Raw genomic sequence first — 18,717 nt, 5'->3', positions numbered from 1 at the left:
TGTGTGTGTGTGTGTGTGTGTGTGTGTGTGTGTGTGTGTGTGTGCAAGGCGCCAATCTCTTATCCTGCTGACTCTCATATTGTACACTATGGAGCAGCTAGCGACACTGGGGGCTCTGTCTCGCCTGCTGCCTGCCTAGCTCTCTCTCTTCCAGTAGCTGCAGAATATTAGCACCTGAGTACGCCTCACACGAGAAGAACAAACCCACGTGAAAAGGATTGAAAAGAAACCGCTGACCATATGTTTTCCTTTCCTCCTCTCCGCAATTCAGAATCCACTGCTGAAAAAGTGTGATTAATTTGATAGGCATGAGTGCATTGAAAAATGAGAGTTGCCTTGCTTTAATTGCATCCATTGAAATGTTTTGCGCCCCTGTGAGTTAAGTGTCCCATTATTTGAGTACACTCACAAACCATACACTCTGTACACTCCCCTTAAAACAAAGGTTCCATAAACAAAGACATCATCTATTATTCTGCTTGGGATTCTACACGGTGCTCATTTCTAAATGGCTATAATGATCGTCCATTCACATAGCTCATCATGCTTAATTGCTCGCACTTAAATACACAAGCACAACAAAAACTACTACTACAGGAAAACATGAACCAATGGAGAGGTTCCTTCTCCACATTCTGCAAGGCACTCAAACACCACACTGGCTAAGTCTTAATTTGATTCATCATCTATACATACACTCCAATCCTCTTGTAAAATAGAATTCACTTGAGGGGGTTCTAAAATTTTCTCAATGGTACTGGGCAAATGTAAAGTAATGCTGTAACATGTCAGTTATTGTTTATTAGAGATGCTGAAGATCCCTGCTGAAATCTAATTGAGCATTTGAGCCCCTCTTCTCTGATGCAGCCCCTTACCCTTCCTCTCTCCCACACCAGAGTGAATGGAGACCCTACATGGAGCCAGGCCCTTGCAGCACCATGCAACAGGTTCCCAATTAATCAGCATTGACCCCCAGAGTCCCTCAAGCCTCCTGCTTGTCGCCAGTGGACAAGGGTTAGGAGCAATTGCCCTGCGTCGCACGCTTCACATCCCCATCCTCGCTTGACTCCCGTCCCCGAGTCCAAACATGATCATCTCCAACCCGCGTACAAACATGATTACTCTCCAAACAGAGGCCATTCCTCAAAACAGACAGATATGGACTCTCCAAGACATAAGCATTACCTGAGGTCTGCATTATTGGACCAGTATTTATTCATGACTGCATCGATAAATACATTATACATTTACAAATGTTACGAATGCCCCAACAATGATTAAGATCCAATTTACAGTACAGTCATCATACCTACTTATTGACATTTGTAGGAATCAGCAATGATGGGGAGCAGGTGTGACACAGCATAGCATAAGGGCTAGATTTCTCAAAGCCAGAGGCGGCCCAATCATTTTATGATTGGCAGTCGTCGTCCTAAATATAACGCATATAAAGTATAGACAGCCTACTGGACTGTTTAAATTACGTGGATTGGAATGTGTTCCGCGTTAACTCTGAAGATAACATCAATGAATACGCCGACTCAGGCACCGGATTCATTTAAAAAACACATAAATGACCTGATACCGATAGTGTCTTTCAAAACATTCTGGAATTAAAATTGATAGCAGTCTTGTAGGAAAACTGAAAGAGAGAGATGCTGCTTAGAAAAAGGGCAAAGTGACCGGTGAAAATAGTTTGGTTAAACAGTACAAATTCGACATACGCAGAACGATCAAGATAGCGAAACACAAGTATTGTCATAGGTTCAGGTTTTGCGGCCGGAGTCCACACCTTTGGGGGGTGGTACTGTCACGCCCTGACCTTAGAGCCTTTTTATGTCTCTATTTGGTTTGGTCAGGGTGTGATTAGGGGTGGGCATTCTATGTTTTTGTTTTCTATGATTTTGTATTTCTATGTTTTGGCCGGGTATGGTTCTCAATCAGGGACAGCTGTCTATCGTTGTCTCTGATTGGGAACCATACTTAGGTAGCCCTTTTCCCTCCTTTCTGTGTGGGAAGCTAACTTTGTTTGTGGCACATTGCCCTTGAGCTTCACGGTTGTTTTGTATTGTTTATTGTTTTTGTCGGCGTCATCCTAAATAAAAGGAAATATGTACGCTGACCACGCTGCGCTTCGGTCCACTTCATTCGATGGCCGTGACAAGTATAAGGACAAAGTGGAGGAGCAATTCAACTGGTCGGACACAAGGTGTATGTGTCAGGGGCTCCTAACGATCACAGATTACAAAAAGAAAGCCAGCCACATCGTGGTCACCAACCGGAGGAGTTGAACACGTTTTTCTCACAATTTGAGCACAATGACCCTGAGCTGCCGAGGAGAGCCCCCGATGACAATGTGGGCTACGCACTCACAGTCTCCACTGAGGACGTATGTAAGTCATTCAAACGTGTTTACCCTAAGTTGCCGACCCAGACGGCATTCCTAGCCGTGCCCTCAGAGCATGTGCAGACCAGCTGGCTGTTGTGTTTTCTGACATTGTCAATATCTCCCTAGCTCAGGCCACTATACCCACCTGCTTCAAGATGCCCAATATCATCCCCGTGCCCAAGAAAGGGAAAGTAACTGAACTGAATGACTACTGGCCGTTAGCACTCACTTCCACCATCATGAAGTGCTTCGAGAGGTTAGTCAAGACCATATCACCCCTTCCCTCTCCGACACACTCGATCCTCTCCAATTCCCCTACCGCCCTGGCAGATCCACAGACAACGCATTTGCCATTTCACTGCACACTGCCCTCACCCACCTGGACAAAAGGAATGCATACAGTGGCAAGAAAAAGTATGTGAACTCTTTGGAATTACCTGGATTTATGCATACATTTGTCATCTTAAACTAATACCACACAAATTATTGTATTTTCTTGTCTATATTGAATAGATCATTTAAACATTCACAGTGTAGGTTGGGAAAAGTATGTGAACCCCTAGGGTAATGACTTCTCCAAAAGCTAACTGGAGTCAGAAGTCAGCTAACCTGGAGTCCAATCAATGAGTTCCTCGAATACAGCTCGTCCTTCAATACCATAGTGCCCTATAAGCTCATTACAAAGCTCACGGCCCTGGGTCTGAACTCCTCCCTATACAACTGAGTCCTGGACTTCTTGATGGGCTGCCCCCAGGTGGTGAACGGTAGGCGACATTACCTGATCGACACCAGGGCCCCACAAGGGTGCGTCCTCAGTCCTCTCCTCTCCTGTATTCCAAGTATACCCACAACTGCGTGGACTCACACAGTTCCAACTCCATCATTAAGTTCGCTGACAACACAATAGTAGTAGGCCTGATTACTAACAACGACGAGACAGCCTACAGGGAGGTATGCACTCTGACAACGTGGTGCCATGTAAACAACCTCTCCAAAACTACGCCGGATTCAAAACCTAGAATTGTTCTATTTAAATAATTATACAAAATTCTTGCAACCAATAGAATGTTATATACATTACCAGTTGAAAGTTTGATTCATTCAAGAGTTTTTCTTTATTTGTTATATTTTTTACATTGTAAAATAATAGTGAAGACATCAAAGCTATGAAATAACACATATGGAATCATGTGGTAACCCAAAAAGTGTTAAACAAATCAAAATATATTTTATATTTTAAATTCTTCAAAGTAGCTACCATTTGTCTTGATGACATCTCCATGCTCCACCGTTGTCACATGGAATGATGCTGGAGAGACAAATCAGGTACGGAAAGTAACACATTTTATAAATAACAGACATGGAACAAGACATGAGCAGCGTCAGCAAACAGGTAACAGAAACAAAAGACAATCAATGCAGAAGCGGGGAACAGAGCTGGGGAACTGACAAATATAGGGGAGGTAATAACAGGTGATGAGTGAGTCCAGGTGAGTCCAATATCGCTGATGCTCGTGACGAGGGAAGGCAGGTGTGCGTAATGGATGATAGGGGTGTGTGATGCAGGGCAGCCTGGCGCCCTCAAGCGCCAGGGAGGGGGAAGAGCGGGAGCAAACATGACAACCGTAAAACATGGAGGAGGAGGTGTGATGGTGTGGGGGTGCTTTGCTGGTGACACTGTCAGTGATTTATTTAGAAATCAAGGCACACTTAACCAGCATGGCTACCATTTATTTACCATTTATTCACCATTTGGCCATTTATTCACACCCCCTCAACAGTCCTTACTCTGCCCCCAACCCAATGACATTCATCACTGGTCATGCTGCTCCCCTTATGGCCATTTATTCACACCCCCTCAACAGTCTTTACTCTGCGTCCACCCCAATAGACATTAATTGATCACTGCTTCAGTGATGATGTATATAGTGCTATTTCTATTTCTATTGCTGTTGTTTTTTATTACCATTTTCATTATTTTATTTCACTTAGTCCTGCAGCTCGGAGCCTAAGATTTGAACTGTACCTTGCAATCCCACCTGCAACCCCTGTACATGTGACTATTAAACACTCTGAATCGGAATCTGCTGTATCAGTATTTCCAGTCCAGAAGTAGTGAAGCATGACTGTACATTCAGAACAAATGCATGGGCGGCTATACTCTCTGCTCCCCTCTCCCAGAAATACCTGCACTTCTCTTGGCTCAGCCTCTGCTGCTTTGGGGACAAACACAAAGATGATTAACTTGTTGAAACAAAGTCAAACTTGCAGCATGATCAGGAACAACAACTAGACGATCTCTTCTAGCTGGCTCACCTTCTGCCCCAAATATGAAATCAATAGCAATATTGGCGCATGAATGAAAAACAGGCATGGAAAAAAAGGTATTCTCCTGTATGTTTGGTCTGTTCAGTATTACCCAGGCGGGCCATTGATGGTGAGCAGCGGTAATGTCTCTAATAGTGTTGCTTGACTAATACCAGCTGGAATAAAGGGTGGAGGAAGGACAGGACACCAGGGCTAACTTTAACATGGAGAGTTGGAGACAAGGATTTCGAGTTGAGTCATGCCTTTGAAATGAACTTTGTCATTGTTTTTGGTGCTGGTGCAGCAGGCAGGCAGAGCAGAGGAGAGGACAGGCTGTGCTGCAGTTAGGGAGACTCATATAAAGTATCCATGGCTGTATCCCTGAGGCTGGCAAGAAGAGATTAGTCATTTTTAGGTTGAACACCCACGCAAACTTGGCTTTTTCTTTCACTAAAAACTGGTATAGAACTGTCCAATCCAACATAGAACTCACCCTCATCACTCAGTAAATGGTTCCTAACATAAAAATACTTATGCATTACAGAGGCTTGCGAAAGTATTCACCCCCCTTGGCATTTTTCCTATTTTGTTGCCTTACAACCTGGAATTAAAATTGATTATTTTTTTTGGGGGGGGGGTTGTATCATTTGATTTACACAACATGCCTACCACTTTGAAGATGCAAAATAAATAAAAAAGTGAAACTTTTGCGTGCATAACTATTCAACCCCCAAAGTCAATACTTTGTAGAGCCACTTTTTGCAGCAATTACAGCTGCAAGTCTTTTTGGTTATGTCTCTATAAGCTTGGCACATCTAACCACTGGGATGTTTGCCCATTCTTCAAGGCAAAACTGCTCCAGCTCCTTCAAGTTGGATGGGTTCCGCTGGTGTACAGCAATCTTTAAGTCATACCACAGATTCTCAATTGGATTGAGGTCTGGGCTTTGACTAGGCCATTCCAAGACATTTAAATGTGTCCCCTTAAACCACTCGAGTGTTGCTTTAGCAGTATGCTTAGGGTCATTGTCCTGTTGGAATGTGAACCTCCGTCCCAGTCTCAAACTTCTGGAAGACTGAAACAGGTTTCCCTCAAGAATTTCTCTGTATTTAACGCCATCCATCATTCTGACCAGTTTTTCAGTCCATGCCGATGAAAAACATCCCCAAAGCATGATGCTGCCACCACCATGCTTCAGTGTGGAGATGGTGTTCTCGGGGTGGTGAGAGGTGTTGGGTTTGCGCCAGAAATAGCTTTTCCCTTGATGGCCAAAAATCTCAATTTTAGTCTCGTCTGACCAGAGTACCTTCTTCCATATGTTTGGGGAGTCTCCCACATGCCTTTTGGTTAACACCAAACAGGTTTACTTATTTTTAAGCAATTGCTTTTTTTCTGGCCACTCTTGCGTAAAGACCAGCTCTGTGGAGTGTACGGCTTAAAGTGGTACTATGGACAGGTACTCCAATCTCCATTCTGCAGCTTTGCAGCTCCTTCATGGTTTTCTTTGGTCTCTTTGTTTCTTCACCTTGCCTGTTCCGTGTGTTTTGGTGGGTGGCCCTCTCTTGGCAGGTTTGTTGTGGTGCCATATTCTTTCAATTTTTTATAATGGATTTAATGGTGCTCTGTAAAATGTTCAAAGTTTCTGATATTTTTTTATAACCCAACTCTGATCTGTAGTTCTCCACAACTTTGTTCCTGACCTGTTTGGAGAGCTCCTTGGTCTTCATGGTGCCGCTTGCTTGGTGGTGCCCCTTACTTTGTGGTGTTGCAGACTCTGGGGCCTGTCAGAACAGGTGTGTATATATACAGAGATCATGTGACAGATCACGTGACACTTAGATTGCACACAGGTGGACTTGTTGAAGGTAATTGGTTGCACCAGATCTTATTTAGAGGCTTCATGGCAAAGGGGGTGAATACATACGCACACACCACTTTTCTTTTCTTTTCTTTTTTGAAACAATTAACTTTTTTAATTTCACTTCACCAATTTGGACTATTTTGTGTATGTCCATTATATGAAATAAAAATAAAAATCCATTTGAATTGCAGGTTGTAATGCAACAAAATAGGAAAATCGCCAAGGGGGATGAACACTTTTACAAGGCACTGTATCTATCATCTATGATCATCAGCAAAATCATGTATTGTAAAGTGATTATAAAGCCTGGGACAGTGGGTCCTAGTCTGTAATACTTTGCAAAGACTTAACTTCTGGCATTAGACGTCTTCCTCCTTAAGCCTCTGTAAGAGCACAGCCTTCCCACTAATGACCACAGGAGATCAGAGGGCCAGAGGATCTAGTTAAATTGTGTTAGTTGTCTAGTTAAATTGTGTTATTTTGCTTTTCCATGTCATGGTGTCTTTGGCCATCATCATGTAGTTTTGGGGAGAGAGGGAGCAGAGAGGGAGCAGAGAGGGAGCAGAGAGGGAGCAGAGAGGGAGCAGAGAGGGAGCAGAGAGGGAGGAGAGAGGGAGCAGAGAGGGAGGAGAGTCAGCCAGGCAGCAGTGAGCCCTACCCTGCTCTGCTTCAGAGAGCCAGACAGACACTGTGATCACAGAGCAGCGGTGCCTGTTTTCCCTCTCTGGGGGCTTAATGATGACCATGTCACTGCACAAGGTTATGCCCTCTTATTCTCATGTGGGCAGCTGCAGTGTAATTGCCTGGTGTTTCTTTTGTCAAATCGCTTCAGAGCTGTCTTTGGCTGTGGCTGCTTTATTTCCTGTTACGACTAAGAGAGAGAAGAGAGAGGATCTTCCTTTTTTGCTCCTCACCACTTTTGCCACCTCTACGGTTCTTGGGGGCCAAAATAAAGTACATTGTGTCATGTTAGGGCTAAGAGGTGCTCAGTAGAAGGTTAAGTGTTCTGTTGTTGAGTGTAGAGGAAGGAGGAAGAGCCCTCTGAGTGCCTGGGTGGGTGTTGCAATAGTCAAGTAGTCAATGCATACATGATGAACCTATGCTCTGCCCATGTACATAGATTTCACTGGGGGCCTTTTCCTAGAACGATTGATATTCTGTCTAGTGCGTTGAGTACTGTATGTTATTGGCTTGATGGACATTGCATTTCAGAATGATAATAACCGTCTGGCATTTTGTCCTCTCGACTGGGCAGACTTAGAAGTAGGTTCTCTTTTAGAATTGCTCCTGGTTGGTGGTTACCAAGTGCTGCCTATTGATTATCCTTGGAGGCTTATTTCATTTCTTGGAAGAGGTGTTTCAATTCACAACGAAGGAACACCATGTAACTCTATCTGTAATGCTGTTTTAGTGTCCTGTTCCTTTTAATAGGATGATATCATACTATAAAAAGGTGTGTGTGTGTGTGTGTGTGTGTGTGTGTGTGTGTGTGTGTGTGTGTGTGTCAGAGACAGAGAAATGGAGCAGTAGGAGTGGCTTGGCTTGCCTATCTGGCGGTGTACAGGAGTAAATAAGAACAGAGGATGACAGCCATGCTCCTTACTGTACTAAGTAAACACATCACAGGACTATGTGATTTATTGCCGGGTTGGGGTGACATTTGTGCCAGGGCGGGCAGGACGAGGAGCCAAAGTACTGCAGGGTTTCTTTGAACGGTGTGATGGGGACGGACGCTGCATTCTTATTCCTCGGGTAAGGAAAGGGCTCCTCTTATCTCGCTGGTGGAGTAGAATCCAGGGGCTGAAAAGGCTGAGTGTGAATACTATATCAGCTTGATAAAGACTTGAGAAGTGCACCATGAGGAGAATAATATGTCCTTCCCTTTATTGATTTATTTTTGTCCCAGAATATTGTTTTGTCTCGAAGGGCACATTGAAGATGCAAGCAGAATCACAAGTTCTCTGCTAGTCTTTACCCTCTCCAAATCCACACCTGCTGCCGTTCCTGTTGACTGTCACCATAACGTTTTGGGCCTTCTCATCCTAGAAGTTGTCAGCCTAATGTCCCTTAGTTATTACTGTAAACTTGTGGGTGGAGCCCAGGGTTGTTATGACTGGATACAGCAACCTAGTATAAGGAATATTAATCACTTGTTCATCAACGTCCCATTAATATGGTAGTATAATATGGACCACTTAGGTTCACTCATATTCATACATTCAGCCGCCCGCTAAGTAACAGCATCGGCTATTACATTATGTGACCCTATAGTGAGTCATGATGCTATTATTCATCCACTGTCGTGTCCTCCAACCACTTACAGCAGTGCGATGTAGTCATGCACTGCATCGCGCCCGCAGAAGGGCGCTCTAGTGTAGTCTGTAGGTCTTGTGTGTGTGCGCTGTGAAGGTATCCTATGAGAAACGAAGACAGAGGACGGGAGTGTCACATTACTGGAGGTCTGGCTGATTCATTGCAGAGGACATTAATATGCAGGGAGCATGCAACGCAGAAACAGAGCTACTCGGTCATACTCTTCCCCCCACTAAATAGTCCACCTACACTATATTTATTGTATTGAGGAAAATGAAAACTCACCACTTCCATATGCTTCTAACATATAGGCAACCTGCAGGCTTTCGAATGGTCCAGAGAAGGGAATGTGGTGTGGGTTGGTTTCAGGTTAGCCTGGGGTTTATGTGTGGTACGCATGATATTCTTCGCTGCAGGAGAAAACATAGATAAAAATGAGTTTACATATGTGTGCTTTGGTGGCTGTGGGCTGATGGGTATATACACTAAGTGTACAAAACATAAGGAACTCCTGCTCTTTCCATGACATAGACTGACCAGGTGAATATAGGTGAAAACTATGATCCCTTATTGATGTGACATGTTTAATCCACTTCAAGGGGGGAGACAGGTTAAAGAATATTTTTTAAACCTTGAGACAATTGAGACATGTATTGTGCTTCTGCGCCATTCAGAAGCACAATAGAAGTGGGCAAGACAAAAGATTTAAGTCCCTTTGAACAGGGTATGGTAGTAGGTGCCAAACGCACCGGTTTGAGTGTGTCAACAACTGCAAGGCTGCTGGGTTTTTAATGCTAAGCAGTTTCCTGTGTGCATCAAGAATGGTCCACCAACTAAGCATTAGAGTCAACATGGGCCAGCATCCCTGTGGAAAGCTTTCGACACCTTGTAGTCCATGCCCCAACTAATTGAGGCTCTTCTGAGGGAAAAAGGGGGTGCAATTCAATATTATGAAGGTGTTCCTATTGTTGTGTACACTCAGTGTACATTAACGCATGTCCGAGAGCATCCGAGCATCTGCAAATATATCTTTCAACTAGTGTCAATCTTTACACGTTTACCCACCATGGCAGCCACTAGGTGGCAGTAATTTGTAGGTTTCTTATTTCTTATTTGACTTGTAGGGAGATGGTTAATGCCATTAGTGTGAGTCTATTGTCCTGATAATGAGAAGGAACAAAATACCATTTGTGCTCATTACAAACTTGGTCATTAGAGGAACCTTTATATTGATGATGCATTTGGTCCAATGCATTTGTTCTGAGCCTTGCCCAATGGCCTGTCTCTAAAACGCTCAGCAGACAATGGGGATGAGATTGGGCAGAAAAATGAAAGGGCTTCCAAAGAGCCGCCAGTCATTGAGTCAGTGAATAGTACTGTTGAGTCAGGCTTGTTTACAGCCATTACTGTTCTGCCTCTGGAAAACTTCCTGCTCCTCTATATTCAAATTGGTCTGTTGTTGTGAATAATGTTAATAGACTGAAGACGAGTCAAAAGTCTTGAATCTCAGCTGGAACTGACTGGGGTAGATTTACTGTTTCCAGTATATTCTCTCTTTATACACAAACAATTGTCTTTGTAACAGTGTATTTACAGGACTTCTGGAGTGATGTCTTCGACAACAACATGTCAATATACTCTTCCACTGTCCTGTGCCCATGTATACGTTAGCCGGTTGTAAGTGTGCCTTCAGGGATAGGAATAGTGGTGTATACAGGGTTAATATTTTCTGCTGTGTTGTGGGAACAGTATACTGTAGATCTAGGATGTAGAAGGGAGGTGTAAAGACTCTCTGGTGGTCTGTGTATGTGACACTTTCTGGACCTAGAAAGAGCATGTCCCTCTGTCTAGCGTCTGTATCTATATCTGGTGAAGTGGAGGCAGCCAAGGTTTATCCTCGCACCGTGTGCCGTCAGGAAATGCATGGACGGTGTTTTAACCTGCCCGTCTAAATCCCAAATGCCAGAGCTCTAAATCAGGCAGCCGAGAACAAATACTCCGTTTTTTGGCTTGGCCCTACGTGTGGGTTTGCACGACTCTCCCTATCCCTCTCCCCCTTCTTCTCTCACTACCTCTGAAGTGAAATACTTTGGCATCCGCCGCTCAGAACAGCATAGCTACATCAATGAGAAATACTCTGCTCTTTAGTCTGGGGAGAACCAGGACAGTTATGTATCTTATCATGCTTGTCAACTGAGACTTAATTGTGTTTTATAGGTAACATAAGACATGCATGGAGTCTAGTCACGGGAGTGAAGAATATTGTGCATCTCTATTCATTATAGTCTACTGCCTTTTGCAGCACAGTTTGGGAACACAGTCTGACTGAATGATATGCTTGAGGCCAACCACTGCTGTGGATTAAAATACGGACATATCCTGTGTGTTTGTATGTTACTCAGGTCAATGGCCTCCTCTCTTTCCAAGCAGTGACTTGGGATTGGGATTAGGTGAAAGGCTGAGGGGGTGAGAGAACGGGGTGAGGTGTCTAAGTTCCTGTGTTCACGCTCCTGACCCCTGACCTTGTAGGAGGCTGAGTTTAAAGTGGGAATTTCAGCACGAAGCTCCACATTCAACGCCTGTCCAAAATGAATAAAATGTTTGAATTATCCAGAGGGAAGGAAGGCAGACAACTATGCTGCTTGTATAACTGGAGTTTTGTAAGATGGTATGTGTGTTCATAGTCTTCGGTAAAGAGCAAGCCATATTTGTGGCCTTTGGCAGGAATTTCTGGGCTGTACTGCAGTATGTGTAGACTAATCATGACCTACAGCCTGGGAACAAAATGAATAATGATATTTAGCCAGGGTCCATAGATGTCTCTGTAGCAACACCACCCCACAGACGAGATAAAGAGAAAGAAAATAGTTTGTATAGCTGTTCTCTTATCAATGAGACTCCACATAATGAAGTGGCACCCAGGGCTGTATCAGATCAATCACTATGTCTGTCACAAAGGGCTGGTCAGTGTGTGTGTGTGTGTGTGTGTGTGTGTGTGTGTGTGTGTGTGTGTGTGTGTGTGTGTGTGTGTGTGTGTGTGTGTGTGTGTGCGTGCGTGTGTGAATGCGCGCGGTTTAAGGTTAGGGTTAGGGTTAGGTTTCAGGGTTAAGGTTAGGGTTAGGGTTAGGGTTAGAGGTTAGGAAAAATAGGATTTTGAATGGGACTGAATTGTGTGTCCGCACAAGGTGTGTGTCTGTCTGTGTGTCTGCGTCCACGTAAGCCTCTGTCTGACTGTCTGTTCATCTGTGCGTCTGTCACTCCATGTCTGGACATTATTGAAATAGACAAAAACAAAACTATCTTTGTGAGTAAGTGAGCCATTTATGAGGCAGAGTGCCTGTTTCCTTGAGCAATATCAAGCTGCAGCAGTCTGAGATTTCAGATTCTGACCAGTAAGTGTCTGCTAGCTCTTTATAACCATTCAGTCAGCCAGGACCTTGTTGTGTTATTGTCTGGAGAGTATATAGGAAAGGAGGCTAGAGGGAGAGGGAGAGGAAGACAGAGAGGAGAGGAGGCTAGAGGAAGAGGGAGAGGAAGAGACAGAGGGAGAGGAGAGGAGGCTAGAGGGAGAGGAGGGGAAGAGGGAAAGGGAGAGGAGGCTAGAGGGAGAGGAAGAGGGAAAGGGAGAGGAGGCTAGAGGGAGAGGAAGAGGGAGAGGAGAGGAGGCTAGAGGGAGAGGCTAGAGGGAAAGGAGAGGAGGCTGGAGGGAGAGGAGATGAGAGGAGGCTGGAGGGAGAGGAAGAGGAAGAGGGAGAGGAGAGGAGGCTAGAGGGAGAGGGAGAGGAAAAGGGAGAGAAGAGGGAGAGGAGAGGAAGAGGAGAGGGAGAGGGAGAGGAGAGGAGAGGAGAGGAGAGGAGAGGAGAGGAGAGGAGAGGAGAGGAGAGGAGAGGATAGGAGAGAGAGAGAGAGAGTGAGGGGGAGAGTAAGGAGTCTCTGAGTTTTGCAGACAACAGCACACAGAACATCTGTGAGAACGACTCCCAAGGGAAACAGCTGTGGATGTTGGGAGCTAATTGAATGGGCCGCTTCATCAAATGTACAGGCTCCACTTGCTTTGGTAAACACATGACAATGGAATTCTCCTATTCTATTGTCTCTCTCTCTCTCTCCCCTCCTTTGTCTTTGTTTTTCCCTCTGTTCTTTGGGATTTAGATTTCATGGCCAGTCATCATAACATGGCGTGTTAGCTAACTGTGCCGGTGTTGTGCATGTGAAACCCACAGTGAGATGAGGAACCACTTATTATGCCAGTCACTCTCCTCGACATTTCCCCGTCCATGAGACTGCTCATTAGTATTGCGGTGCAGTCAGAGCCAGAGTCTGGGGCTCACGTTAGTCATTAGAGAGACCCGCAGGGCTGTTTGCATTATAATCTTTGGTTTGAGTTGGTGTTATGCCGCTGTCCCTCCCTTGAGCCTGTATGTGCCACATGTGCGAAAGGCCACCGTCCGACCCCATCTCAAATGAGCTCTAGGCACAGACAATGACATTGGAGGCAGAGGGCTGCAGGTCACAACATCTCAGTAAAAGGGACAGGAAAAGAGTGAGGAGAGAGGAGAGGTGAGGAGACGACCGCCAGTGTATTTCTTCATTTGTCTGTCCAGTGAAATGTTCCACTGTAACATTTGGGGAGCAGATGGGGAAGCGTATTGAGGTCACGACCGATGGGACATTGGGGGAAACCAGAAGGTCAGGGATCCTTTCAATAACATAATAACATGGTGGCCATAGGAGTGTGGGTGTGAATATGGACATGCCGGTGTTTTTGTGTTTCTACATGTACGTACGTGTACGTGTGTGTGTGTGTGTGTGTGTGTGTGTGTGTGTGTGTGTGTGTGTGTGTGTGTGTGTGTGTGTGTGTGTGTGTGTGTGTGTGTGTGTGTGTGTGTGTGTGTGTGTGTGTGTGTGTGTCCTTTTGCATGCTTGTCTTCCTGCGTGTGCCTACATGTTTCTCTCATCAGCGTGTGTCCCTCAGGTGCCTTTGCATCATAGTAACATGCTCATCAGTAGGAAATGAGTCCTGCCACCCTGACAGCTCTATTCCCCTGAGTAACCTCTGCCTATGTTCAACATCAATCATGTCACTCCTACATACAGCACATCAGTGCTAGTACATACGCATTGGGGTACATACGCACCAGGGGCAGTAAATAGCCACTCTCTTCCCTCGCTCATCGATGCCCATCTTTCCTATGTCTAGCCTACATCCTCTCCCTAGAGCTTCTCTACCCTTCATTGATTCCTGTGATGTGTGGTGCATTCGTGGGGCTCCCCCCACTGACGTTTGTTAGAATATCTGGAGGCTTGACTTGCCAATGAGAGGTTCCCGTCCTGGTTACAGGTAGGGGTCATGTCCTTTGTGTGCCGTGGTGTGTGTGACAGACAGACACAAAACAGCAAGCACCAGGGGCCAGTGGTGCAGGTGGACTGAACCATGTAGTGATTATTGTACACCTGGAGCCCAAGTCAGTCCAAACTGGTAGTCAGATTGTCCATATTGAATGAACTGGGCTTAAGGCTCTCTCATTAGTTCAGCTAAGAGATTTGTTCCAGCAGCCAAAAAGGGCTTACTTGATTTAGTCTGGTTTGTATGGAAAACAGCAAATCAGATGTTACAAGAAAAACAAAGATAGTTTAAAGAAGTACAAGCAGACCAACACATGCTTTGTCTTGACAGAGAAGCAATCTTCATTTGTGTATCATGATGTTAATCTGTGTTACTTTACCGGGCTGATTTTTGTATGCCTTAATATAACCGAATGTAATGATTTGTTTGCGTTTGCCTGGTCGTCCTTGTGCTTAATGTAGAGCCAGGAAAACTGTCTGCAGGTGCATCACACCTTCTCACTGAATGCCAATCAAATTTCATTGAAAACAGGTCGATTCACTTCAAAGACTACAGCCTCTAGTCCAGTACTGTATGACCAAATGATCTAACAATAGCCAGTCTCCCTCAGCTGTTGTATATATTACTGCAGTGGACATGGTGAAGTGAAACTTGGGCTCGTGAGTGGAAGTAACTAAATACGGGAGACTACTTTCTTGTGAGCAGGCTAAGATGAAACAGACGTTAGTATTATGCTCCTCAGGAGTCGTCAAAGGAGCAGTAAAATAAGAAGTACCACCTACCGCTTCTCATTACCGGAATTAAGCCAATAAGACGGACTTCTTACTTCTCATTTCACAGTGACAATTCTTCAAAAGATTAACGTCCTGAATTCAAATTCCAGGAGAGGGAGGAAAAGAGAGAGGGAGGAGCGGAAGGAGGGAACGAGAACGCTACTGAACGTGATTCCCAACAGACATCATCTGGAGAGTACTGACAGTATTCAAGGCATGGGAATCTATCTGGCACAGATGTACTGTAGGGACTTGGGTGAAAGAGCACACGCTGAGCAAATACTGTAGCTGAATTGAGACGTACCATTCAAAACAATGTGACTATGGTAATACATTTAGTCTAGGGTAATTACATACAACCATAGAACCAACAACATGCAAGAGGACGTTTCACCTAGATCATACCCTGAAAAAGTGAATATAGATGTGAGATCCCAGAACAAGAGCATATACTTGTGTCCTGTTATGTGAGGCTCTCAGGGTTGTTCTCTCTCAGTGGGGCACCTGCTCCCTCAGGGTTTCCCCAGCGCACAGCCACACAGTCCCTTTAGATCAATGTCTCCTGTCACTCTTCTTCACAAAGTGCACAGTGTTTCTACGAGACATGAGAAGCACACAGCACAGTCACAGGAAAACAAGCCACCGCTCCACTGCCACAGCTCCAACCAAATCTCAACGGAATGTATTAAAGATGGAATTTTAGGGCACTCAGAATCTGTCACGCCCTGACCGTAGATTGATTTGTATGTTTCTATATTTAGTTTGGTCAGGGTGTGATGTGGGTTGGTATTCCATGTCTGGGTATTCTATGTTGTAGGTCTAGGTTTTCTGTTTCTGTGTGTTTGGCCTGGTGTGGTTCCCAATCAGAGGCATTTGTTTATCGTTGTCTCTGATTGGGAGCCATATTTAGGTAGCCTGTTTTCCCACTTTTGTTTGTGGGTGGTTGTTTCCTGTTTAGTGTTTTGTTTCACCTTTCAGGACTGTTCGTTTGTCGTTTTTTTGTTGTTTGTCAAGTGTTTTCGTATTTTATTAAAAAATATGACCACTTACCACGCTGCACCTTGGTCCTCCTCTCCTTCTCCAGACGACAATCGTTACAGAATCAGTCTTGTGGGTTTGCTATTGAAACCAACATGTTTTCTTCTGCAAAGAGAATCTCCTGGGATTATTCTCTAACTTTTTTTTTAAACTCTAAACTTAATTTAAGCCTAAAAACTGTAATGATAAGAAATTCTGTATGACTGTGGTAATAAAGGGATAAAAACAACCCAGGGTCCTCGGGGGAAATACTTGTCTTTAAAAACAAGAGCTTTGGAGGTAGCATAATTAGGAAATGGCACGGAGTCATCAATAGTCTGCCACTACAGGAATCTTGCACTGTTCTTCCTTAATGCATTTCATAATTTTATGTCAGCTTGATGGACGTGAAATCCCCGCTAAGGCAGTCCCATGAAGGGTGTTGTGTGGTGATGGGGAGAGCCATGGGAGATGGAGAGATGGATACCTTATGTATGGATCTATCCTCAAATAACCTGTGTGGCTCTGTAGATTGGATGGATAACAGTGGTCTTGGAATGCACTCCCCCCGGGTGGAAGGAAAATGCTGCATCGTGGAATGATCGGGACAGTGAACTTCCACGCTATATCAACTTCATGGAGTGAGTGGAGAGTAGGAATGTCAGGAGGGGACTTTCTGTATCACTCAGAAGGAGATGCATGTCAGCCATATAGTAACTACATAGTTGAACTACATCGCTTTATATAGAATACTGGTATTCCTAAACACTAACTCGGCCCACTGAGACCACCGTCTGATCATTACATCAACTCTGAACATGCAAACACTACCAACCATTGAGTACATTGAACTCAACCTTAACTTGGCTATGCTTCATGTTAACTATAGTAGTGAGACGAGTGATAATGAAATGACCAGGGCACTAGCATTCTACACAGTAGAAGGAAGCAGTAGAGAATCGGCAGCAATCATCGGTACTACAGTTTTAACAGCGAGAATAAAACCAGACGTATTCTGCCACTGAACTTTGCCATAAATGAGCACTTGTCTCAACAGCAGCAAAACAGTGTCCCCGCTGTTAGCTAACATGGTAAATGGAGGGTAATTGCCTCCAACCTGTAATCATTTTCCCTTGGTGAATGAAAGGTAGTTGACATTTTAACAGCCTGCGATAGCTGCTCAAGAAAATAATTATCTGATCATACCAGGCTATTAGAGATCAACTGTGCTGCAGGCAGGAGTGGGAAGAGCAACAGAACGGCTGTGCGACCTGTTCTGTTCTGTTCAGCAGGTTATCCACTTTACGAGAAGGGAAAGCATGTGAGAAGTGCTAATGATTCCAACCAATTCTCCGAATGGGGAGATATGCTGAAATTGCCTCCCTGTTTTCTCCTCTGGACTGCTTGCTATCTTGTTATCTTGTTATCTTCCGGTCTTGATCTGTTGGATGATCCTAATTCATCAATGACAGAACTAGCTAAACTAAGGCCGAACCAGGAAAATCTGCTTGACGTGTGTAAGATGCAGTAAAGCATTTCAATACTCAAATTATTTCCCCTCTCATCTCTTTTGAGTTTGTGCTGGTTGCTCCATACAGTCTTGAACCACGAAGGTTGTGTAGAGCCGTAGCCAAGTGGCACCTGGGAATGATTTAGTTATCTGCTCTGCTGTATACAGCGTCACAGTATCACATACATATTGATGCCCTCTACAGGAACCTTTTAGCCCACTCCCTAGAGGAGCTCCTCCTAAGTTTCCTCATTAGCGTTGACTATAGGAGTTGGAAAGACAGCACAAACTGATCTGGAACCAGGCTAGCTCTTTGCAGGACATTGGTCTGACTTTCAGAAAATGTGAAGAAAAACAAAATCAGCTTGTTTTACTGAGTCATGTTTCAAAAGGAGCCGAGCGGAGTTGGCAGAGCTCAGCTGATTTAATTTAAACCTATGATCCTGTCTGTGGTGGTGGAATGTTGTCCTTTTGTTGGTCTGTAGCACATTCTGCCCGTTCCCGACAAAGGCCCATGCCAACTCAAACACATTGGAAACCACTGATTTTGATAACAGGAAAAATATGATATTGTCTCTCTCTCCCTCTCTTTCTGTCAAGGCAAACAGGAACCAGATCTGCTGTTAATCCCCATGTTTGGAATGTGTTGACTTTTCTTTGAGAACAGTTGTGTACTAGTGTGATTACAGCATTACTACACAAATATAAGAGCAACTTCATCTATCCTTTAAAAGGGGCCAGTGCACACAGTTTGATCTGGGAGCTCTGTATGGGTGTATTGTGCATTGTACTGGCCACAGGGGAGATGCTGGGTGGGGAAAGTAACAAAGGCGTTTGCTTAATTGACCTCAACTTCATTGCATAATAGGCCTTGGGGTGGGGGACACTTCACATTTCACATTTTCACAGTACAACCACATAGTGGGAGGATTGTTGAGATTAAAAAACAACGAGACTTTCTCTATAACCAGATGGAAAATCCCCTCATATCAGGAAATAAGCATACAGAAGGCAAAAATAGTGACTATTTTCAAAGGCCGATCTGATTGAATCAAAGACTATCTGATCCCTCTGTGTTTCTCTGAAAGCTGTCCCTCACACTCTCTCCTCTTCATCAATTCTCCAGTTTAACGGAACCTGTTGCTCATTGTAACTGAACTGATCTGAGTGAGCAAAACTCTGTTACCAATTCCTTTCTAA

The 18,717-nt window shown here is 44.4% G+C and overlaps 1 long non-coding RNA gene across 1 annotated transcript; it reads right to left on the bottom strand.

Annotated features, from left to right (window-relative positions):
• Positions 1 to 8,153: 8,153 nt before the first annotated feature.
• Positions 8,154 to 15,179, bottom strand: LOC129834424 (uncharacterized). The gene is made up of 3 exons (XR_008756252.1): positions 15,000 to 15,179; positions 9,156 to 9,280; positions 8,154 to 8,971 (listed from the first exon to the last, which is right to left on the bottom strand). It is a non-coding gene; the product is annotated as an uncharacterized LOC129834424 (long non-coding RNA).
• Between the last annotated feature and the right edge of the window lie 3,538 nt (positions 15,180 to 18,717).

Source organism: Salvelinus fontinalis, chromosome 35 (genome assembly GCF_029448725.1).
Source record: "Salvelinus fontinalis isolate EN_2023a chromosome 35, ASM2944872v1, whole genome shotgun sequence".
Classification (NCBI taxonomy): domain Eukaryota; kingdom Metazoa; phylum Chordata; class Actinopteri; order Salmoniformes; family Salmonidae; genus Salvelinus; species Salvelinus fontinalis.
Note: the sequence above shows the minus strand (reverse complement) of the source record. Positions and strands in the feature narration are given on the sequence as shown.